The 24,630-nt window shown below is 42.7% G+C and overlaps 1 protein-coding gene and 1 non-coding gene across 4 annotated transcripts in view; both read left to right on the top strand.

The window, feature by feature from the left end:
- The window catches only part of ITSN1 (intersectin 1), a 172,071-nt gene that overhangs the window by 14,433 nt on the left and 133,008 nt on the right, over positions 1-24,630 (top strand). The gene's annotated exons all lie outside the window — the stretch shown is intronic.
- On the top strand, positions 22,980-23,084 carry LOC142441958 (U6 spliceosomal RNA). Its single transcript, XR_012783234.1, has one exon. It is a non-coding gene; the product is annotated as a U6 spliceosomal RNA (small nuclear RNA).

Genomic DNA, 24,630 nt, shown 5'->3' with positions numbered 1-24,630 from the left:
CGGCATGGCAGCCCCGCCAAGCCTGCACTCTTTTCAGTTCTCCTGGGTTTCTCAGATTGTGTTAGGCCGGGGTCACTAGCGAAACAAATCCAGTGACACTCATAAACATGTAAGAGCTTTTTATCAAGAAGTAATGATATACCAAGAATGCATCCCAGCCCAGTCCAACTAAACTCCGACTCATGCAGCCACATGCCATAGTGCAGCATGCAGGGCTCAGAAGCCTGTCAGTGGGGCTGTAGCAGGGAGGGCACTGGCCGCTTTCAGGGTCAGTCGCAGAGAGGTGAAAGGCAGAGAGAGAGTGAGCTCCAGGTTCCTCTATGAGGTGATATCCACAAGGACACAGCATCAGGCTTGACCGATGGACAAGTTTGACTCCACCGCTAACCAGGAGTGTCTGGTTGACATCAAATCATCTGACCTCCACACAGAAAGACCATGGTATTTTGTAAAAGGTAGCCTTCTTGGTTATTTATAATTTACTTTTATCTTGTATTTCTTAATTAGCCCAAACTCCTAAAACAGTGGTGGATGCTAATTTCCTTTTAATCTTTTAAATTCAATTTCATTATCTTAAATTTTATTAAACCCTTGATCCTTAGTCAAGAGTATTTATTAACAGTAATATTTTCCTGATGAGAAATCGAAGACATAAAGATGGGTGTTTGCAGTGAATATCTTTCTGACCCAGCATGAATCTCTACATTGTCCTTAACCCACACACCCAATCCCTTCCAACCTTCTCTTCTGCCCCAAAGCCACAGTTGACAGAAACAGCTGGGTCCTTAACCCAAAAGCTCAATCAGCTAAACATGAAATTTGGAATTGGGCTCAACAGAGAATGCTTTGGGCTTACTGTTTGTTGTTCAGGCCCAGAAGGTGACAACTTGAGGCAGTTTGTTCTGCTTTTATTTGAGGTGACAGAGGAAGGTGGTTTATAGGTAGGGCATATACATACCTGGAGGGACGCAGTCAGAAAGCACACTGCCTGGGTTTCATGATAAGTGTTAAAATCTTTCTGGGCCAGCTGCATTCTTATTCTGTGGGAAAAAACCAAACTCATTGCCATTGAGTTGATTCCGACTCCCAGGGACCCTGTAGGACAGACTAGAGCTGCCCTATGTTCCTAAGATTACTCCCTGCCCTTTTGGCCCGAGCCAGCGTGACTTAGTGTCTGTTCCACTTGTGGGCATTCTTCTCACACTCAGCACTGTACTTCTTTGCTCACCAGCCACTCTGCAGGAGAAAGATGAGACTGCTCCATAAAGATTCACAGCCTGGGAAACCCTACATAGATAGGGTCACTGTGAGTCATAATCCACTCGGGCAGTAGGACTCTGTCTCTTGTCTGTTGTCTGCAGAAGTTGTGCATTTGTTGTTTTTTTTTCTTTTTAAAATCTTTTTATGGGGGATTGTACAACTCTTATCACAATCCATGCATCCATCCATTGTGTCAAGCACATTTGTACATTTGTTGCCATCATCATTCTCAAAACATTTGCTTTCTATTTGAGCCCTTGGTATTAGCTCATTTTTCCCTTCCCTTATGGACTCTGATAATTTATAAATTATTATTATTTTGTCATGTCTTACATTGTCCTACACGTCTCCCTTCACCCACTTTTCTGTTGTCCGTCCCCCTGGGAGAGGGTTTTATATAGATCCTTGAGATCGGTTCCCCCTTCTTCTCCACCATCCCCTTCCCTTCCTGGTCTCTCTACTCTCATTGTTGGCCCTGAGGGGTTTATCTGTCCTGGATTCCCTGTCGTTCCAGCTCTTATCTGTACCAGTATACATCTTCTGGTCTAGCCAGATTTGTAAGATAGAATTGGGATCATGACAGTGGGGGGTGGGGAGGTGAGAGAAAGCATTAAAGAACTAGAGGAAAGTTGTATGTTTCATCAGTGCTATACTGCACCCTGACTGGCTCGTCTCCTCCCGCGACCCTTCTGTAAGGGGATGTTTACCTGTAACTAAAACTGAAAAAAGCATAAGTTGTGAGTTCACTTGTGTCCACAAGAAGATATATTGAAATGGACCCATTGTCAGGAGAGAATAGTCGTCTTGGTTGGTAGAGTGGAGGGGCAGTGGAAGAAAGGAGGGTCCTCGATGAGATAGACTGGCATAGTGGCTGCAGTAATGTGTCTGGGCATCGGGCAGTCTGACAGGGCACAGGACCGGGCCTGTGGCCTTCTGGTGTCCATCAGGTCACCATGGTCTGAGCTGACAACGGCAGACCTAATTCTCAGATTAGCGTTCTCCTATTTTTCTTAAATCCGTGGTGAGAAGAAGTGTAAAAGGAACTGGGGGAGGGAAGAGAAAGAAAGCATGTGCAGTGAACCCTGTGGGAACTGGAATCTGTGTCAGGCAGAAAACAAGCCGTGGGAGGGTGGGTCTGTCCCCTGACCCGATGGCAGAACAGAACTGCCTGTAACTCCCAAATTTTCACTTGATGGTACTTGAAAACAGACCCAATTCCTTTATGTTGCACCCAATTTCTAATTTCCAGGGAAGGGACTTCGAGCTGTACCCATTAAAGGGGGAAAAATTGTGAAACCCAGAAAAACAAAGCAGTCATGTCACATGGCTCCCGTCGGTTCCACTGTATATCCAGATCTATCACTGTTTTCTCCCTCTTTCTTGTATTCTTTCCCTTGCTTTCCTTTCAATGCTCTGTATTCCAAAATCCTATGCATTTTATATTTTTATTTTATGTCATCCTATTACCTATTTCCTTTAGCCCTAAACCCTTTTGAGCATTTTAAAACAAAACATTAAAAAAATCTCAATCTGAGATTAAATTACTTAAAAAATCATTTTATTAGGGGCTCATACAACTCTTATCATAATCCATACATACATCAGTTATGTAAAGCACATTTGTACACTCATTGTCTTCATCAGTCTCAAAAATATGCTCTCCACTTAAGCCCCTGGCATCAGCTTCACATTTTTTCCCTTCCATTCTCCCTTCCCCGTCCCTTGTGAGCCCTTGATAATTCATAAATTATTATTTTGTCATATCTTGCCCTGTCCGACGTCTACCTTCCCCCACTTTTCTGTTGTCCGTCCCCCGGGGAGGAGGTTATATTTAGGTCCTTGTGATCGGCTCCCCCTTTCCACCCTACCCTCCCTCCATGATCAAATTACTTTTAAATAAGGTTCTTTTGTCTTAAGCTACTGCCATCGAGTCAATTCTGACTTGTAATGATCTTATAGGATAGAACAGAGCTACCCCAGTGGGATCCCAACTGCAGCATCTCTTTCCTGCAGCGAGTTTTAGCTTCTGACCTTTCAGTTAACGTAGTGTTCCCCAAAGTGTATTTCATATGAATCAGTGTGAGTATTAGGACGAGGAAACCATGATTCGGGTGTCGCAAATAGGCCTGTTGAAATGCAAGCCAACAACGGATTCTCCTTATTCCCAGTGAAGGGTTACTCTGCAGGTACGTGGATTTTCTTTCAACAGCCTCCATACAATGGGTCAGGTGACAGCGGTGGCTTTCTGCCCAGTATATGAACATTCCTATGGTTTCTGTTCTCCGTTCAGCTCCATCCATTCACTTTCCCTGTTCCCTTGCATTTTAGGCTTCTTTTAAAGTGTTTAACAGAGCCCAGCACTTACGGGTGTTAGTCATAATTTGTGAGCCAATCTGTTATTTAGCTAAAAGGTGACCTCATGGGTAATTTCAGGTCAAGATTTCAAGAGTGTCTTAAAGCAGTAATCGTTGGGGTCCTCCCTCCTTAATCAGTCCAGTAAGCCTTTTTTTTTAAAGTTAAATTTTAAAAGAAATTTTGAGTTTCTGTTCTAGAGCCCCCTGTCATTCAGTCGGGCCAGCTCTTGTGGCCCTGACTAGTAGATGAGCTGTGATCATATATTGTCCTGTCAGTGAGTTTCTTCCAGGTTTGGTTTCCTTTCTCTTTCTTTCCTTCCTTTTTAGCTTCTGATGAGTAGAGATCATTAGCTGTATCGTAAAGGGCCATTCACAATCTTATAAGACTCCGAACACTAATCACCAAACTAGGGTGTAAAAATGAGACTTACTCAATTACTTAATCTGGCTCTTCTAGCCATAATCCCTTTTGTGATGGACTGTAATTCTGGCCTCTAGCCTGTGGTTAGAGGGAGTTCTTTATTACAAGGTTAAGGTGGGATATATCTTTAGTCTCTGTTTTACTAGAGAGTGTGACCCAGTCCAACCAGAACCAAACTCACTCTTATCTAGTCAGTGCTGCTTCAGTGACCCCTTGTGGGTTTCCCAGACGGCAACTGTTTACAGGAGTAGAAACCCAGTCTTTCCCCCTTGGAGCTGTTGGTGGTTTTGAACTGCGGACCATGTGGGTTGCAGCCCAGTGCATAACCACTACACTACCAGGGCTCCCTGTAACTAAGTCACCACCCTTTATTTTCCTTGGGGATGTGCTCTCTTGAAAGACAAAAACAAGACTTCCATCAAAGCTTTCCTTCCCTTTTGTGACTTTGTTTCCTGGTGGGAGCAAAAAGATCTGCTTTGGAAACCTCAGGTGATTTTGGCTTCTGACTCTGGACCTTGCATTTGGCCTGTCCCTTGGTTCTTCGGGTTTGAGTTGTGATCTCCCACCTGTTCCACAGCTTTGTGGTTAAGGAAGATCGTCTAGGCAGAGGAGTGAATTTAAGATTAGGGACTTAATGACATCCTCAACGACATGAGCCATTTCTCAAAGCTTTGTACATTCTGTGCGACGTTGCAGCGAATTGCATCACCCAGGGATGTGAGGCAATATACTAAGAGAGGAGTCGTGGTTAACATGGTATTGGGCCATCTTTCATTGCTACCTCTTTGGGACTAGTCTGGTACTAATTCTTCTAAAAGCAGTTGTTTCTAAAAAAGACTTACCGTGCTCCATGAAACGACAGTCCTAAATCTTCAAACTGAGAAAATAAATACTGAAAGTTATTTGGCTATGTCTCAAATGTACCCATAGGTGCGCCCTCTGTGCTTTGTTATATATATAAATATATGAGTGAATTATATTTTTAATATTGTTGGGGGGTACAAAACAGACTAATCTCAAATATAAGGAGAACGTTTTAAAAGGAAGAAAGACAACACAAAGACACAGAAACAGACACATCATCTAAACAAGGGAGGCCATTAGCAGGAGGTCAAAATGGTGCTCAAGGATTCACAATTGGGATGCTAGTTAAATAAGGCACAGAAGTAAGGGGCCAGTCACAACTTCAGGATTGGTGGCAGAACAATACATCGGTCACAAACAGGATGACAGAAGCAGGACCAGACATGGATGGAACATGCACACTCTGTTAGAAAAGCTTACAAGAATAGTCCGTGGCAGTCAGATTGAGACTCATAGGCCTGACTTAGGACTGTGTGACCCCTGTACTGTCCCCAGTATGCTGACCTCCATCCAGGACACTTCTAGGCAAGCCCCCTCAGAGAGACTGCCTTCCCTGGGCTGGCTGGTGAGGGGAAGGTGATCTAAATCCTTGGTTAATGGTCAGAAGGAATTCAGTGGAAGTTTAGTTTGTCTGCGGACTCTGCAAATGGCTTTTGGGCCAGCCCTTATCTGTCATCCATTGCATTCTACAAATGGGATGGCCAGAAGTTAAGCTCTCATCCAACATGAAGAAGTGCAGGCCTCTGCTATCTCTGCCCCTTCTGGCCTCTTAATACCTTCTAGCCATCTTGCCCTTCTTGGGGACACAGATTTAGTTGTCGGCAGTGTAGAACTGCCAGAATACTATAAATTTAAGGAGAGTAGGAGGGGAAATGTAAGCCTAATTCACTTACAAATACCCCATTTTATACAAAGTGCTTTCTGTACCAAGAGTAAGTTCTTAAATATTGAGACACCAGGTAGTACCGGAGTAAGAGTCTGTCAACAAAAGTCTGGGGATGTTTTTATTTCAGCATAACAAACCTCTGTCTCTCACCTCCTGTAATCTTTCTTCATTGTCTAATTGTTGGGACTCAGTTTCCTTATTTGTAGAAGACCACAATAAGATCTTTGAAAGCAAAGATAAGGTACAGTCATAATTTTCTTTTGTTTTTTCAGCCAATGTAAGCCCCCTTTTGGGATTTCAGAAATCTGCTAATTGGTCAAATCACACACATAATTGTTGGAGAGTTCTTTTTCTGTGAATGAATATACCGTGAAACCTGAGAGCTGAGACTGTTATTTTTCATTTTTTGTGAATTTTCCACTTAAAAAATCATTTTATTGGGGGGCTTGTACAACTCATATCACAATGCATACATCAGTTGAATTAGGCATGTTTGTATATATGTTGCCCTCATTCTTTTCTAGACATTTCTTTTTTTAAAAAAATAATTTTATTAGGGACTCATACAACTCTTAGGCCATTTACTTTCTATTGAGCCCTTGGTATCAACTCTTCCTCCCAACCCCCATAACCCTCTGATAGAGCGTACATTGTAATTATTTTCATCTTTCACACCGGCTGCAGTCTCCCTTCCCCCATCTTTTCTTTTGTTGTTCCCTGTAGAGGGGTGTATGGTTATGTGTCGATCATTGCAACTGGTTCCCCCTTTCTCCCTTCCTCTCCACCTCTTCCCACTACCCTTCTGGTATCACTTTTCCCACTCCTGTTCTTGGGTTCTGTGTGTCATGAGCTCCCATCCCTTTCTATGCCTGTGTACAAATTCCAGTCTAGTCTGCATTGAAAAGCCACACTGGGGTCATGGTAGTGGGGGCTGAGGAAGCCTAAGAAACCAGAGGAATATCTTGTGTTTCATCGATGCTTTATTGCACTCTGGTGACTCATCCCCTCCCTGTGGCCCTCTGTGGGGAGATTGTTCCGCTGCCTACAGCTGTGCATTGGATCTCTGCTCCAGTCCCCCTTGTTCTTAACAATATGTTTTTGTTTGTTATGTGTCTGCTGATGCCCTTTACCTGATCCCTATGAATCCTCATGATCGCACTGGCTGTGTTCTTCTTCCTGTGGACTTGTTGCTTCACTGCTGAGTGGCGGCTTCAAGCTTTAAGACCCCAGACACTGTATCTTTTAATAGCTGGGCACCATCCGCCTTCTTCACCGCATTTGCTTATGCGCTCGTTTTGTCTTCAGCGATTGTGTCGTGATGGTGAACATCTCAGACTGCTGATTGGTTAGAACACAGTGTTCTTGTATTGAGGGAGTGTATGAATAGAGGCTCAGAGTCCATACCCTATTTAACTGTATTGCCGTATAAATATATGTACAGGGGTCAATACCTCTATTTTTGTGGATTAATATATTTATATATGTACACCGCTATGTTTATACCTCTATCCATTGCTTTGCTTCCATGGTCCTTCCTCTGTTCCCTTTTATCTTGCTCCTGCCCACTGTCACTTTCCCCTTATTTCCGCCTCTTGGTACAATTTTCCACTTTTGAAAGGGGGCAGTATTACTACTTTTCTATTGCGAACTTTAGCAGAAAAGGCAATGCATGAGTTTTCTTTTTCTGGCAGGAAAAGAAGAAAAGCCTGATTATGGTAGGACAAGGAAGGTTCCCTCCGTACCATAATTTTCTTTATTCGTAATTGTGTTTTAGGCTATTTTTTACTTGTAAATGGCAGGACAGAAACTGGCTCAAGGAAAAAGGGATGTACATACTTGTCAAGTCTAAGAATTCTGCTCATGGAGCGTTCTACCGTGTTCCTCTGTGGTCACTATGAGTTGACATAAACTCGATGGCAGTGAGTTTGGTTTTTGGCTTGGTTTGATCTTGGACCTGAACCAGTATGGCCAGAGCAATGCAGTATATTTATTGACTGACCTAGACCTTGTGTCTTTCTTCCTGTTGTACCAGTTAATGAAGATGTTGTTCATCGCGAGTGACCCTACGAAGAACAAAATGAAACTGCCTAATCCTACTGCACTCCCACGATCCTTTCTGTGGTGCTGTCAGCCCATCTCACTGAGGGTCTTTCTCTCTTGCACTGACCCTCTAAACCCAGCATCGTGTCCTTCTCCAGGACTGGTTTCTTATGTCCAAAGCACATAGGACGACGCCTCACCATCCTCCCTTCTAAGGAGCATTCTGGATGTTCTTCTTCCAAGATTGATTTGTTTGTTCTTCTGGCAGTGAAGTGTAGGGGCAGGGAGAAAGAGAGAGACCCCGACAAGATGGATTGACACCCTGCTGCTACAAGGGGCTCAAGCAGAAGAACAGTGGTGAAGACGGCATCCTACCGAGCGGTGTTTCCTTCTGTCGTACATATGATCACTGTGAGCCAGGACGGACTCAACAACAGCTCACAGTAATGGCATAGCATGTTCAGTGTTCTTTGCCAATGCCGTGATTCTACGGCATACGTTTTCCTGCAGTCTTCCTTACTCATTGTCCAACTTTCACATGCATATGAAGAGATACCTTGGCTTGGGTCAGACGCAGCTTAGTCAGCAAGTGACACTTTAGAGAAGTCTGTGCCGCAGATTTGCTCCACATAATTCCATAAAATCATCTTCATTAGCTTCAGTCTTCCTTCAAGGGTTGATAGAAAGATCAGCTCTTTGAATTAACTACTCTTTGGGCAACATGTTTAGTGCCCATTGAAAGCTTGCTGAGGTCAAGGTATTTTGCGGGGCGGTGTTGTTGTTGCAGTTTTCTGCTTTTCATTTGTTTTAAAACTGCTCTTTTTGAGTTGGGGGAAGCTTTACAGAGAAGATCAATTTTCCATACAACAGTTTATACACATTTTATTTCATGTGATTTAGTGGCGTCCCCACAATGTAACCTTACGTTGTTGATTTCTTGGCTGATGCATCTGTGAGTGTTGATTGTTGTCCCAAGCAAACTGAACTTCTTGATAACTGACCTTTTCTCCATTTATCATCATAATATCTATTGGTCAAGTGTTGAGAATTTTGGTTTTCTTTACATTGAGTTGCCAACCATAATAAAAGCTGCAGTCTTTGATCTTCAAGTCTGCTTCGCTTTCTGTAGGCAAGGCTGCATATCTGTGTTCTAAAGGATATCAATAGGCCTTCTTCCAATCCTGATGCTGCATTCTTTTTTATATATCCAGCTTCTCAGATTATTTGCTCAGCACACAGATTGAATAACTATGCCAAAAGGATACCCTGACATACACATTTTTTCCTAATTTAAAAAACCATTCCTTTAATGAGGATATTCACAGTCATCCAGTCCATTCTATCCGATTCGTGGCGACCTAATACAGTGCTGTCTAAATTCCCAAAGTTAACAAAAGGAGAAGAGAGAAGTGAGATCTGGTATAGAAGAATAAATTCTGGGCAGACAAGACTCATGTCCAATACACTAACCATGGCGGGTGATGTTGCGTACAAGAGATGGATGGTTACTGCTGTATTGAAAAGCATCCTTTTTCTTTTTAATGATTTTTGTTGTTGTTAATAGCTGCCATCGAGTTCACCCTTGGCTTATGGTGATATTTTGTGCAATGGGATTATACAATGAGATCTATCTTTATCAAGGACTTTTTCCCTGAAATATATTACCAGCCCTTTTTAAAGGCATTTAACATAATAACCCCAACATACTTCCTTCATTGTAAATCTTGCTTTAAAACTTAAAATGGTCAATATGTTTCTCATAGTAGAATTTAAATATTCATTAAAAAAACAGATAACATTACTAATCTAATTGCTCTAGATATAAGGAAGTTTAGGAGACATCTAGAATTTGGTTAGTCACCTTGACTTTCAAACCGTGGAAACTGTTTTCACCAGTTTTGTTAGGCTTCTGTAATTGTAGACTTTTCTAAGGTCGTTCAGGGCCCAAAGCTGAAAGGGTGTTAGCATTCTCTCTTGGCTCATTCTTATAGACTTCTTATCTCACAGTTCTCCTGGAACGGTTGGAAAACTCTTCTTCAGTTATATGCTTTTTTTTATTAGATTCTCAGAAAGATAATAACTTGACCTTTTCCAGAAGAGCATGGTCCTATTTTTGACATTTTGTTTGTCGTAAGAGACAGATAAAAATAGATATTGAGCCTATAATATCTTGGAAAGTAAATTGCTTTTTAAATTATATATATAGATGCATAAGGTATTTTATTTTACACCTTTTGATTACAACAATTTCCCTCTGTGTTCCACAATTCCTGGTCATCGGCCTTATCCGGAAACTCCTTGGCCTTCTTCCATTTGTCTCAGTTTCCTCCTACTTTCACTTCCTTTCACAGACTGCTGGACCTCAGAGGGGTCCCTGCAGCTGTTTCCGTGCCTATTGTCCTTCTTTTATCATTTCCACCCTGCAAGCCTTCATCCCTGGGCCAACCCGACTCTTGGTGTTCTATCCTATCATTTAGAATCTGCTAAAGAAAACAATACAGCCATGTGAACTTTTGCTCTCACTTATTTACCAAAGTATTCCTTCTCCACTTTCTCTCCATCCCTCTACAGACGTTGTACTTTACCCATATTTTCATTCTCAGAAAGTGCTTTTGCCTCCTTTTTGAGCCTTCCATGGTGAAGCAAACTCATTGCTATGAGTTGAGTCCAGGCTTATAGCAACTCTACTTAACTCACTGTGCCAAGACAGTTAAAAGTGCAAAACATTCGCATCAACAAGTTTTAGTCACAAGAGCAATGTACAATGCTTTCCTGATTCAAAATTAAGAACTGTAAGACACAGGGCTCTAGAAAGTTAATGGAAAGAGATACAGCCAAAACAGGAGGTGAGGGGGATGACTGACAGCTGGCACCCAGTTGTGCTTATAAGAATGAATCAGGACACACTGGAGAAGACAGAAGGAAAGGGGTGAAGGAACATGTGAGGTGAAGGAAACGAAATGTGACGGCAAGTGCATGGAACAAAAGCACCACAGTTTGAGGTGCAGGTAACAGGACTGGGTGATGAGGAGATTCAGATGGAAGAATGGAAGCAGAAGAAACCATAAGGTGAATGAAGAGACTGAGCAGAAAGCTCCCTGCATACTGTGCATAAAGGTTTAGCTTTACCCTAGAAGATGTGGTCTGTGGACCCCTAGGGGTTCCCAAGAGTCTTTTAAGAGGTGTTCAGTGTCAAAATTATTCTAATATTTAGACTAATGAATGCACCACGGGCCGCCTAAAGAACCAACTCTTTGTGAGAGAAGAACACCCCATCTTTCTCCTGAGGGGTGACTGGTGATTTCCAACTACTGACTTTGCAGCTAGCAGCCCATCTAACCACTAGGCCATCAGGGTTCCTTTAGGAAAGAACACGCACTGCCCCTGAGTCGACTGCAACTGAGAGCAGCCCTGTGGATGGTTTTCACTCTTGTAAAGACTTCCAGCTTCGGACACCCACAGGGGCAGCTCTACTCTGTCCTATAGGGTTGCTGTGAGTTAAAACTCATAGACACCTTGAATTTAAAGTGCCCAGTGGAAATTCACGTAGTAAAGTACAGCAGGTGAAGGGTTAAATCCACTGCCACCCAGGAGGGTGGAGGGAAGGTGGGGGAGAAAGGGGAAACAGATTACAAGGATCTACATGTAACCTCCTCCCTGGGGGGCAGACAACAGAAAAGTCGGTGAAGGGAGATGTCGGACAGTGTAAGACATGACAAAATAATAATAATTTATAATTTATCAAGGGTTCATGAGGGAGGGGGAAAATGAGGAGCTGATACCAAGGGCTCAAGTAGAAAGCAAATGTTTTGAGAATGATGAGGGCAACAAATGTGCTTGACAAAATGGATGTATGTGTGGATTGTGATAAGTTGTATGAGCCCCCAATAAAATGATTTAGAAAAAAATCCACTTCCAAAGATGAATATGACTGGTGCCACCAGACACTCTCAGAGTGGCAATGATTATTCTGGAAAATAGTGTAGGCTCAGAAGAAGGTAAGGGAAAAGTCAGCCTGCAGAGACATGGCTGTTTTAAAGATAAGAAGCCCTCAAAGAAGACTCTGCTAAATCCTGTATGTAAGAGAGATGGGGGAGGGGAGGGACTGGGGGGAAGGGCGGGGGTGGGGGAACACAAGGAGCAAAAGGGCAAAGGAATCAAAATAGAAGAGTATTTGTAAGGAAGGACAGTATCGAAGGCCATTGAAATATCAAGAAATCATGGGACTGAAAACTTGTCATGGCCATCAGTAGTGGAGAGGCAGAGAACACATGCAGCAGCCAGCAGGAACAGAGCAGAGGCGCCCAAGGTAAAGTGCTGTTGCAAGAACCATGGACACTCAAGGAAGGAGTGAGAGGACACGAGTTACGAAGGGAAGAATGCATCAAGGGAGAGCAGCATCAGCCGGTGATGTTTAAGGGAAAGAGAACAGGAAGACATAGGCGACAAAGAACAAGCAGAATTAGGTTTGAGTGTTCAGGTTAACAATCAAAACTTTTTTTTGCATGCCTACAAGTCCGTGCAATGTCTGGCTCCTACCTCTCTCTCCACTGTCACCAAGGCCCACTCTAGTTAAGACGGACTCTTTTTTCACTGGAATGTAGCACATGTGTGTGGTACAGTTTTATTAGTATATAATCCATATATCATACAGTTCAATAGTTAAATATATATCAAGAACTACAATCATTACCACAATCAATTTTAGACCAATTTCTTTTCTTTTTCCCCATGGTTAAATCACTTTTAAAATGAGTTGTGTAATCACAAATCAGTTCTAGCACTCCCCCACCCTCCCATAAACATTGTTTGCTCTCCGACAGCCTCACCCCTCCTATTTCCCACCCCACCCCTATATCCCTATATCCCCTATAAAGCCTAATACAGCTTGCATCAGTTGTTATCTTTATGTATCTACTCCTCCTATACTTTGCAAACTGGAATACCAACCAATAAAAACCAAAATAAATATTGTAAGAATAAAGTAATAATAATATAAAGATAAAATAATTAGTAAGTATGAAAAGACCACCATCAATATTTAAATAGGGAAGAAATTTTTGTCATAGAACAAGGAAAATATAATTGCACCTAGAACACATTCAGGATCGCTTCTCGGCCTTTTTGCTGAGATCAGGTGTAGAACACATTCAGGTTGGGTTAAGGGGGAGGTGAACTGACCAAGTATCAAGTTTGACCCAACATAATCAAGGTCTCTTATCTGGTAGTAAAGCTGTTCAAGGGGATCTACCAGCGGCTTAATCTGACTAGACACTCTGCAGATAGGTGTTGGGCTGGCTCCCACTGTCCTCCAGAGCCTTCTACAAATTGGGTGTTCACACAGCTGGTGTGATCCATGTAGACTTAATTGACTCCTCGCTTTGATAGCCAAGCCCTATCTACTTTGCTGTAGCACCCGTATTTTCAGTGATCATTTCATGAAGGTGCGTATTGAGCAGGGCCACATTATCAGGACTAATTGTTCTTGGAATTGGATTAGAGTTAAATGGAAGCCCAGAATCCATCTGCTTGTTCCTGGGATCTGCATGACTCTGGTTTACTTTGGCGGTCGTACTAGGACAAAATCAAAACTCCAAAAGACCAACTTCAACAACAAACCAACCAGCAAATAAGCAAAACAAAAACAAACAACAGGAAGACAAAAACCCATAGAAATAAAAAAGTAAAACATTGTCTATCATCCCCAAGGGGTATAAGGCGCTTGTTGTGGTAACATCATCAATTTTCCCAGCGACACAGCACTCCAGCGAGCATAACTGCACCGTGAGCCATTGTTGCCTGACACAGTTGAATCTCCCATTTGACTGAGTTGCTTACCCAAGTATGGGGGATTGGTATTGTGCTTTTTTATGCCAAAGGATCTCACCAAAGGCTGGTTCGCAGCCTAGAAAGTCACCTCTTTTCCTTCCCTGATTCACTTCTGTCCCTATTTCCTATGATAACAAAAATGCCAGTCCTCCCTGGACTCTGACTAGTTTAGGGCCACTTGAAAACTTCCTTCGTAGCACTTACAATAACTGGGGATCATTTCTATGTAAGTATCTTTCAAGTGTATCTGCCCCGTAGAATACACATAGAGTAAGGACAGGAACCTTGCCACAACTGAGTTCCTTTCTCCTACCACTTCATCTGTCACTCCAGAGTCAAGGAGCACAGAGTGGTAACCCTGCCAATGGGAAGAACTGATGGCACAGAAGCTCAGAGCAAAGAGAAAGGAATAGGGAAGGGAGAGAGAGCATGTGTGAATACGACAGATTGATAGGAGCTATCAGTAGATTTACAAGAGCTGTCTGGTGGCCTGGCGATTTTACATTGGGCCAGTAATCACAAGGTCAGCTGTTCAAAACCACTAATCGCTCCTTGGGTGCAAGATGAGGCTTTCTACTCTCATGAAGTTACAGTCTCAGAAACCCACAGGTGCTCCTGTCCTTAAGGTAGGTGATTAACCCTTTCCCCCCACTACCACCCCCACCACCACCACTGCCGCCTCAGCTGCTCCATCTATGGAAGAGAGATGAGGCTGCCTGCACCTGTAAAGGTTTACAGCAGGCGTCCTCAAACTATGCCCGCGGGCCACATGTGGCCCGCTGAGGACATTTATCCTACTCACCAGGTGTTTTTGCCCTGTTTGTTTTTCACTTCAAAATAAGATATGTGCAGTGTGCATAGGGATTTGTTCATAGTTTTGTTTCTTTTTAAACTATAGTCCGGCCCTCCAATGGGTCTGAGGGACAGTGAACTGGCCCCCTGTTTAAAAAGTTTGAGGACCCCTGGTTTACAGTCTGCAAAACCAGATTATTTTATTCTGTCTAATAAAGTTGCTATGAGTCTGAATGGACCCACTGGCAACGGCTGAGTATTAAATGAAACATTTGAATGAATGAGTGGCAAGATAATTTTTGGAACCTTCCACTGTATTAGAAATGGTATTATATTTAGGTCTAACCCAGAGGATAAATTGATTTCCTTTACAACTCTTATGGATTGAATGCTGAATCCATAGAGAGATGGGGCCTTTCTACCATGAAGCATTAGTCTTGGAAATGCAACAGGGGCAGTCCTATCCTGTCCTATCTCTCCAAACCAAACTCACTGCCATTGAGTCAGTGCTGACTCATAGTGACCCCTGTAGGTTTCCAAGACTAACTGTTGATGGGTGTAGAAAGACCAGTCTTTTATCTTGTCCTAGAGGAGAAGATTAGTAGCAGGGACTCCATGGCAGTGAGTTTTTGTTTTTTTTTAATGTGTGGGTGTGCTTATTGTAAAAGAGGACAATGAAAACAGAACAGGCCATACCAAGAAACATTTCTAAGCCAAGGAATGTTAAAGAAACACCTGCGACCACTAGAAGCTGGGAGAAACCAGCAAGACAGAGAGCCTGACCCTGACATGCTCTCTGAACTGAAACATTTTTGTCCTTATCAGACAACTGTTCTATGGCGTTTTATTATGATAACCTAAAAAACAAATACAACTATTTGATTGACATCTATTTCCTAATTTAGATTTCCTGATGTCATGTGGTGTTGACTGGGATTTGGAATAATTTCTGATATTATCTGGCCTAAACCCACACATCACACCCACAAATAAACATGGCTGCTTGCAGGACACTTGCTGTGTTTCACGTGTTCTTTGAGAGGTATTTGCATATGCCATCTAAAGTTTGTTATGCCACAATTCTGATATAGATGGTGATATCTTTACATTACAGATGAAGACATGTTTTGCTACCATTTATAGTACATTCCAAATGGCTGCTTACATTTTAGGTAGCAGAACTTAAAGACTTAAATAAAACTCAAAGTAAATATGAGTACTTTATAAAACAAGCATTCGTAAAAGTGAACTTTCGTTGGCTATGCATATCTCCGGGGTTTTGCTAACATTTTTTGGGTTAATTTTTTAATTACAGAAGGAGTGGGAACTGTTCTAACATTTTGATTTAGACATTGACTCAAAAACCTAAACGAAGCAAACTCATCGCCTTCTAGTCCATTCGGGACTCATGGTGACACTACAGAACCAGGTAGAACTAACTGCCTCCAGTGCTTTTCCGGGACTAGAACTCTTTTTGGAGATAGAAAGCCTGCTGTTCTGTTCTCCACAGAGCAGTCAGTGGGTTCAAACTGCTGACTTTGTGATTAGCAGCCCAACACATAGCCCACTACACCACCAGGGCTCCTTCCAATCCTGAGGTCTTGTAACTCATTCAGAAGTTACAGCCTACAGTTATTTCTCAGAAAATGAAATCTAGAAACACTTAAATATTGTTCATATTGTTTTCACTATGAGATAAAATTGCACCGTAAATTATGAGTTTGAGGTACATGGGTTTTCAGGCCCTACCTTTGCTGGTCACTAACTTTTTAATAATTGTAGTCAAGATGTAGTCCAGATTGAGTTGTTTTAATTGGTATTTTTAATTGAATTTAATTTTTTTAGTTTCTAATTTCCATTGTAAAAACTACATCAGACAAAATTCAGGATTATTGGGTTTATTAAGGAAGTTAACAGGTTGTGATGCCAGGGAGAAATGCTCCAGGTTCAATTGTTTATCAGGATATGGTACAGGATTCTTTTAGGTTAGCTAATAAATGCCCAGAGGGGCATGCCACTCTGCCGTAAAATCTCAACCTGAAGGCATTCAACTCAAGCTCCTTAAATCGGCAAACCCTACTCCTTGAATTAAGTGCTCAGAGGTACCCCAGTCCAATAAGCCTCAGCTCAAAGACAGCTCCATGAATCAGCAAACCCAACTCCTTCATTAAGTCCCCAGAGGCACCCCACTCTTCAAGCCAGCCTCCTACGCAAAAGCACTCAGATTTCCCTGCTCCTCCGGTTGGGAAGTCTATCAATGTTCCATGCTCTGACTCCTGGTTCTGCTGCTGCTTCTCTGATGTTAAAGCTGTCTTCTGAATCCAAGAGGTTCACTGTGCAGGGATCTTAGGTCCATAGGACATGCTCCACTATTGGCCCTTGCAGGTAACCTCTTGCTTCTCAAAGGGCTTATTTTAGACACAGCAGGATGTGTTGGGCATTGCAGGGAATCTTTACACAATTACTCAAAGGTGAATCAAGTGGTAGAATTCGACCACTTCACACTGGTTTGGCAGAACCTATACCTAATTTTTTTTTTTGAGTTCTGCAAACTGGTTGTTAAAATGCCCTTGTAATCAGTTCTTTCTCAGATGGAAATCACACATTTACATTCCTGACTATTTTTTACAGTTCATCTGCACAACAGCGTATTCTAAGTGCCTGTAGTAATGATCATTCTGCATAGGCATAAAAAATTAGGTAGAAAGATGCATTTAATATTTACTCATTTCATAAAACTCATTAACTTTTGATGAAATACTACATTTTTATTCCCTTGTATTTGTTACTTCAGTGAATAAACATATATATAAAAAAGTGCCAAACACTAGAGGGTGACATGCTGTCATTCATTTTTGCCCCAGAGTTCCACTAGATATTATGAATGAATCAAGCAATTCCTGAAAGTGTTCAAAGAGCTAAAAATATTGTCAGAATAATTGCTGTAAGTTCAGCAGAAGCAGATAGGGATTTTTCAAAGGTGAACGTAATATGTTTAGAGAAGAGAAGTTGCCTGTTTCTAATGTATCAAACACAATGACCATTGTCTAATTGACCTACTACCTCTAAAGCAGCAGTTCTCAACCTGTGGGTCACTATGCGACTCTTGGGGGTTGAGCAGCCCTTTCACAGGCATGGCCTGATTCATAACGGTAGCAAAATTACAGTTATGAAGGGGCAGCGAAAATAATTTTATGGTTGGGGGTCACCACAACATGAGGAACTGTATTATAGAGTCATGGCATGAGGTAGTTTATTGTGCCAACTTGGCCGATAAACACGTGGGGTTGATTGAAGGGCGGAGGGATAAATGGCTTGGTGAGTCTTGCCTTTCTAGTTCTCGGGTCTCTTGCTTTCTGATGGTTGGACCAGGATGCAGCTGCCTCAGCCAGTTCCCTGCTTCAGCTGGCAAGGCTCACTTCCTGCAAGACATCCCTGAGAAGCCACATGGACCTACTCCGATGCAGCCCTGGGTGCTGGAGCAGCCATGTGGAGACCCCTGCCAGTACTGAGATGCTTACACATTCACTGACTCGGCTTTCCTCCTGCAGTCAGCATGATTGCATCTGTTTTATAAGATTGAGAAGGACTTTGTGGATTGATGTTGGACATACGGGTTAATGTTGGACTTATGGGCTTGGGCAGCACTGGGTTGGGATGTTTTCTTGATTCACACTTACCCTTTATATAAAACTCTCTCTTATACATGAGTTTCTGTGGATTTGTTTCTCTAAAGTACCCAGACTAACATAAGGCATTAGGAAGGTAGAGAACCACTGCTCTAAAGGAATGCGATCCTACTCCTACAATGAAAAGATGGTTAAGGATACATCACACAGCTGATGATGCTCGGATAAAAGCAAAGAATATTGCAAGTGAGGATGCCAATCAAGAAGCAATATGGAAATATCTTAAATAACAACTTTGTTGTTTGGGGGTCAGATGTTATTTAGCATTTTTCATAAATATTTTAAAACTCATAATCTAGTTTTGGATACCTTTTATTTTATTTAAATATTAACTATGAAATAATAAATTACCCTTGGGTATATAATTTTTGTTATAATTAAAGCAGTCATTAGGGCAGCAAACCAGTTATTAAATTATTTGAATCCTACCACTGTGGTGAATCCTAACAGTATCTTCCCTCACCTTATTAGTAGACCAATGCTGGAAGGTTGTTTGGTGGGAGTTAGGGACTTAGGCTAGAAGAACCACATTAAATAATTCACTGCCCTTCACAGATGCTTTTTGGAAATAGACTGTTGAGTCTATCCTGAATAGTCTTTTGTGAGATACAGAAATACTAGAAAAGCTCTAGATCAGAATGATAAAATATCATTTCTCCATTTGGCTTTGGGCTTCCTTTTCTGTAACATTCATAAGTTCAATTAAAGAAGCACGTTTTTGAACTAAGGATTAGTTAAAAGATTTGTAGAGACAGTGGAAGCTGGAATTTAAAGTCATGTATCAGCAATGGAGCTGCTAGCATTTTCTTTTTAAAAATCTCTTCTGGTAGAAAGCTGATGGTGCCCGGCTATCAAAAGAGATAGTGACTGGGGTCTTAAAGGCTTGAAGATAAACAAGCGGCCATCTAGCTCAGAAGCAACAAAGTCCACATGGAAGAACACACCAGCCTGTGTTATCGAGTGGTCCCAAAGGGATCAGTTACCAGGCATCAAAGAACAAAAAATCATATCATTGACTGCACACCTCCATGATAGGATCGCTGAAGACAAATGGGTGCATAAGCAAATGTGGTGAAGAAAGCTGATGGTGCCCGGCTATCAAAAGAGATAGTGTCTGGGGTCTTAAAGGCTTGAAGGTGAACAAGCGGCCATCTAGCTCAGAAGCAAATAAGCCCACATGGAAGAAGCACACCAGCCAGTGCGATCACGAGGTGCCAAGGGACCAGGTATAAGGCATCATGAAAAAAAAAAGATATAAGTGTGTGTATGTATGTGTATTATGTGTATATGTATAGATGTATATGTATATATGTATATTTATACCATATTAAATGAAGGGGGAAGTGCAGAGTGGAGACCCAAGGCCCAAGTGTCAGCCAATGGAGATCCCCTCATAGAGGGGTTTAGGAGAGGAGATGAGTTAATTAGGGTGCGAGGTAGTACTGATGAAGAACACAGCTTTCCCCCAGATCCTGGATGCTTCCTTCCCCCAACTACCATGATCCGAATTCTACCTTGCAGGCCTGGATAGGACAGAGGCTGTACACTGGTACATATGAGGGCTGGAGGTACAGGGAATCCAGGGTGGATGATACCTTCAGGACCAAGGGTGTGAGGGACGATGCTGGGAGAGTGGAGGGTGAGTGGGTTGGAAGGGGGGAACTGATTACAAGGATCCACATGTGACCTCTTCCCTGGGAGAGGGACAGCAGAGAAGGGGGGGAGACTCCGGATAGGGCAAGATATGACAAAATAACGATGTATAAATTACCAAGGGCACATGAGGGAGAGGGGAAAGGGGAGGGAGGGAAAAAAAAAAAGAGGACCTGATGCAAGGGGCTTAAGTGGAGAGCAAATGCCTTGAGAATGATTGGGGCAGGGAATGTATGGATGTGCTTTATACAATTGATGTATGTGTATGTATGGATGGTGTTAAGAGTTGTATGAGTCCCTAATAAAATGTAAAAAAAGAAAAAAAAATCTCTTCTGGTATTTGGGCAAGATTATTATTATTTCAGGCACCGTGATTTCAGAGCACGGACTCTGGTGGCAGCTATTGACTTATATAACCATAGCTCTTTTCCTTATTTGTAAAATGGGGTGCTTTGAGTTGTGAGGATTGAATGTAATGTAATGACCTTACTTAGCACAGTGCCTCTTGAAACAGTCAGAATTAGGTATAAATGTGGTGATCACACTCATCCTCTGTGCGCTCTGGATCTCAAGCCCAGCAGGTTCAGGGCCAGATTTCTAGTTGAAGTGGACTTTCCTAGATAATGACTTAGTTCATGGCTCATGAAAGGGTCTCTCTCAGCTTTTTGGAACAATACACATTTTTACAGTGTTCTCCGAACCTTCTGCCATCCATCAAATACTTCTCCATTTGTAGTTTTCTAAGGGTTTTTAGTGCTAGCCAGGGGTTAGAGAGAAAGAGGATGTTAAAAAGATAACCCTTAAAAACAATCAACCTAGGACTAGTTGGTGCAGTTAAGTCAAAGACAAAAGGAAAAAGGAAAAAAAATAGTCACCATCTAGGCCATTCTGACTCATGGTAGTTTGTTACATGGGGTTTCCAATGGCTAGGATTCTTTCTGAGGTAGATTGCCAGACCTTTTCTCTGAGGTACCTCTGGGTAGAATCAACTTACCAACTTTTCAGTTAGCTCAGAGCTAACCCATTTTTGGCATCCAAAGCACCCCATATCAGTACCAGTATTGGTGGTTAAGTAGGGTTTTGGGGTTAAAATAATTAAAATGACAGTTGTCAACCTGTCTAAAAAGAGTCAGTTACTCTTGGTGGAGCGCTCCTCCAGGCTGGCCATTGTTGGGGCGTGGGTGGGCCCATTGCTCTGGGTACTAAGCTGAGGGGTGTGGCTGGAGATGGAGGAGCCTGGGCTGAAGGGTGCTCTTCCCGCCTCCCTCCTTGTTTCTCGCTTTATTCTTAGTGCTGGAGGCCCTGGTGGCCTGGTGGTCACATGTTGGGCTGCTAATCGTGGGGTCAGCAGTTAACCACAGGGGCAGCAGTCTGAAACTACTAGAGCTGCTCCACGGAGGAAGAGGAGGTTTTTCAGTTCCGTAGTTACACTCCGGAAACTAACAGGACCTGTAGGTGGCTATGATTCGGAATGGACTCAGTGACAGGGAGTTTTATTATTAGTGCTGCTGCCATCTTCCTTCTCCAAGCCTGGCATCCAGATTGGTGTGAAGTGAAAAGCAGGAAAAGGGTTTGGGAATGCTTCAGGCAGTTCACATGAAAGGGAGCTTCCAGCGGGGCTGAAAGAGGCTATTGCTCCCCAGCTGCACTTTCAGTTAAAGCCTTTTACCTCTAGGCCGTTTCTTGGTTCTGTGGCCATATCGGTACTTGATCCTGAGCCCCTGGAAGGACAGCAGGGCTGTTGCAGGCCCAGTCCTTCCCCGTGGCGCTGTGGAAGCGCAGAGCCTGCAGGCCAGGCCTGCGTTTGGCACAGGCAGCAGAGGAGTTCCTGCGGAAGTGTGTGAAAGGTCAGTAGGTGTTCCCTGCTTCCAGCTTCTTTGAAAACTTGGAGTTAAAGAATGTTTGCAGCTAAATCCTTCCGAAAGAGAACACAAATGCTGTGTGGAATCCTAGAAATGAAAGGAACCTTGAGAAGTTACGAGGGGGAAAACTAAGCACCACCCTCATTGACATCGTGTCTAATCAGACTCAGCTAAAGGACAAGACAGAATTGCTCTGTGGATTCCAGAGACTGTAACTCTATTTTTAAAAATCATTTTATTAGTGGTTCATACAACCCTTATCACAATCAATACATACCTCAGTTGTATAAAGCACATTTGTACATTCATTGCCCTCATCATTCTCAAAACATTTGCTCTTCACCTAAACCCCTGGCATCAGCTCCTCATTTTCCCCTCCCTCCCTGGACTGTAACTGTTTATGGGAGTAGAAAGCCTCATCTTCCTCCTGCAGGGCAGCTGGTGGTTTTGACTTGCTGACCTTGCAGTTTGCAGCCCAGAACGCATAACCCTTCTGCCACCAGCGCTTTTCAAGAGGGGAAGGGAGGCTCTTTTTCTGCTGTGGCGGCCACTGAGTGGGACCCAGCTGTGTCCACAGCTATTGTGCAAACGTCCTCATTTGTTTACCTATCTCAGAAGCAGGAAGAGCAGAAATTATTTTTAACTATTATGATCTGTTTCTTTGGCAAAAATGTGCACAGCAAAACTTCCATTCCTTAGTTTCACAGTGGCATAGTCTTCAATTGTGTCAACATGGTTATTTTCTGCTTGAGTTAGTCCACTTAGTTTACTTGATCTCAGTGTCCCTCACCTTCTCATCTGTTTTAAAACAGCCATTGACCCTTTGGTTCCTAGATTTCCACTTCTGATTTTTAAGGAATGTAGTATTCAGGGGTGGCAATCTGCTCTTTGGTCTAAGCTGTTGCTCAGTTTAAAAGTGACTTCAGGAGGGCTGTTCTTATTTAAGATTTGAGGAGCAGCACAGCAACCCAGAGAAGGCCATGGTCTTAGGGCCCCCGCCAAACTTAATAGGTCCAATAAGTCTGGATTCTCCTAAGAATTTGCAGGTCTCTTATACATTTTTCTGCCCCTCCCCCCCTCAATCAAGATTTCTCTATTATGTTCCTGTTTAGGAACCTCCTATTATTATATCTTCATGAATGAGGTCTGTGCATATCTACCAGTATTTTTAATAAGTTTTTACATGCTTGTGGGTTTATGTTGGACTCTAACTGCCCCAGTGGCATAGCGGCTACGCATTGGGCTGCTAACTGGGAGGTTAGCAGTTCAAAATTGCCAGTCACTCCAGGGGGGGAAACGAGGCTTTCCACTCTTGTAAAGAGTTAAGTCGTGCTCGCTTCGGCAGCACATATACTAAAATTGGAGCAATACAGAGAAGATTAGCATGGCCCCTGCGCAAGGATGACACAAATTCGTGAAGCGTTCCATATTAAAAAAAAAAAAGAGTTAAGTCTCGGAAAGCCACAGGGACAGTTCTACCCTGCCCCTCAGGGTCGCCACGAGTCAGAATTGAATCGATGGCAATGAGTTTAGTTTTAATTTACTCCGAGAGTCACCACCATGTGCTCAGCTGCAAAGGTGAGAAACAGGCATCTCATCGTTTATTCGTTCTCCTTCAGCACCACTGCTGATCATGGCCAATCTCGCTCCCCTCAGGGTTGCCCTCCTCCCACAGGCATGACCACCAGGACAGCACTCTGGACCTCCTTACATGCTTAATCATTTTGCTTAGGAGCCCAAAGAGCTTTTGTTTGCTAAATACATATGTAGGCTCTGTTTATTGATTTTTAACCACATTAAAATTAAATGGAAAAACATTAATTCCTTTAACAACAATAATAAATGCATTATAAGTTAATGAATAATTTTATGAAGACAGCTATAACTCTGAAAGCAAAGCATTTAATGAGAAGAAGGGCATTGCTTTACAATTTAACCGATCACTTTAATATTTCACTTATTGGAAGTCCGTTGGATTCTCATATACTAGGTACGATTCTTTAGTCTTCAGAGCAGACACTTTCACACATTGGATCTTGTGCACTCAATATTAAATGAGAATGGAAAAGGAAGATGCCGTCTTAATATGCTATGAAAATTTTGTTATTAGGGGGACTCTCTAAAGTGGCCCTGGGGTTCCCTGGACCATATTTTGATAATACCAAAGCAAACCACTGTCCACCAGCTGATTCTGACTGACAGTAACCTTTCACACTGGGTTTCTGAGGCTGTAAGTCGTTCAGGAACAGATGGCTTCATCTTTCTCCGGAGGAGCCACTGGTGGCATTGCGCCACCTCCATTGCAGTTATCAGTCCTTGAGTGATATTCCTAAAATGTAGATCTGTTCTCAGTCACGTGCTGACGGAAGCCCTTCAGTAGATTCCCGTTGCTTCTAAGGTAGTGTCATCTTTACAAGCTGGTTTATAGTGATTTTGCCAGTAGGCCACACCACACTCTAATCCCATCCTCAGTGTCAAGATTTGTAGTCCTGTAGACTTCAGACTCGTTCTGCCTCTATCTACCCCAACCCCTGCCCCCCAGTCTCCCATTATTTGCTCTTTCCTTTCAGTCGGTCCTTTCCTGCTCATTCTGCAGTTCAGTGACCACCTGCTCAGATAAGTCTTCCTGAACTCCCAGAGACTTCTTTTCCTTTGTGCCTGCTCTAAATACTGTCTTGTCTTTTTCCTTTACTGTTGGGTAATTGCCAGTTTACTCATTTCTCTTCTCCACTTAAATTCTTTTTGAAGGCCTGGATCATATCTAGTTGACCTTTGTGTATATCTGAGACCCATCCTAGCTGATAACAGGAGTCGAGTGCTTTGTTATGCTTTAGAGCTTCAATTCTGGGCAGCCCCGCTTGCAGAGGATGTTGGATGGCAGTGACAGCCCCCAAATCCTTTGGTAGAGTTCCCAGGTAGATGAAGCCACTCTTGAATTCCTTGTACTCATTTACCAAGGATGTAGATAATCTTGATCACA

Source organism: Tenrec ecaudatus, chromosome 2 (genome assembly GCF_050624435.1).
Source record: "Tenrec ecaudatus isolate mTenEca1 chromosome 2, mTenEca1.hap1, whole genome shotgun sequence".
NCBI lineage: Eukaryota > Metazoa > Chordata > Mammalia > Afrosoricida > Tenrecidae > Tenrec > Tenrec ecaudatus.
Note: the sequence above shows the minus strand (reverse complement) of the source record. Positions and strands in the feature narration are given on the sequence as shown.